This window comes from Sprattus sprattus (assembly GCF_963457725.1).
Source record: "Sprattus sprattus genome assembly, chromosome: 7".
In the NCBI taxonomy this organism is placed as follows: Eukaryota; Metazoa; Chordata; class Actinopteri; order Clupeiformes; family Clupeidae; genus Sprattus; species Sprattus sprattus.
The window spans coordinates 18,713,324-18,713,809 of NC_137926.1; positions in this window are offsets into that span (position 1 = coordinate 18,713,324).

Genomic DNA, 486 nt, shown 5'->3' on the forward strand with positions numbered 1-486 from the left:
ACCTTTTTTTTTATATAAAGCACATGTTAAAAATAACACCCAATAACTCAATTATTTTGGTTCCATCACATGACCAAAATAACAGTTTCTAAGATGATCCATCCTTTATATTTAAGCCAACTACATGTACATTTCCTTTGTTTTGACTACAAAGCTTAGTGAATATCATATCAGCCTGCTAATGCTGCCCTGTGCTTTAAGAATGCTTAATGTGCGCTGCTCTGTCCTCCACACCCTGCTGTGTTTCTGTACAAAGGCAGCACCACTCCCTCTTTCCCACACTCTTCCGTGATGGGTGAGGCAGCTGTGGTGGGTGGCACTCTTGCAGAGCGTAACTTCACCATGAAGACAAGTGTCAGCAGCTCAACACATCTCTCTTGCCACCAGCACTGCCACCATCACACATCAGAGCCCTCATCACACCCAAAATACATACACACAGACACACTGTGCAGCTGGAACAATCTCAAAGTATGTACAAGCACC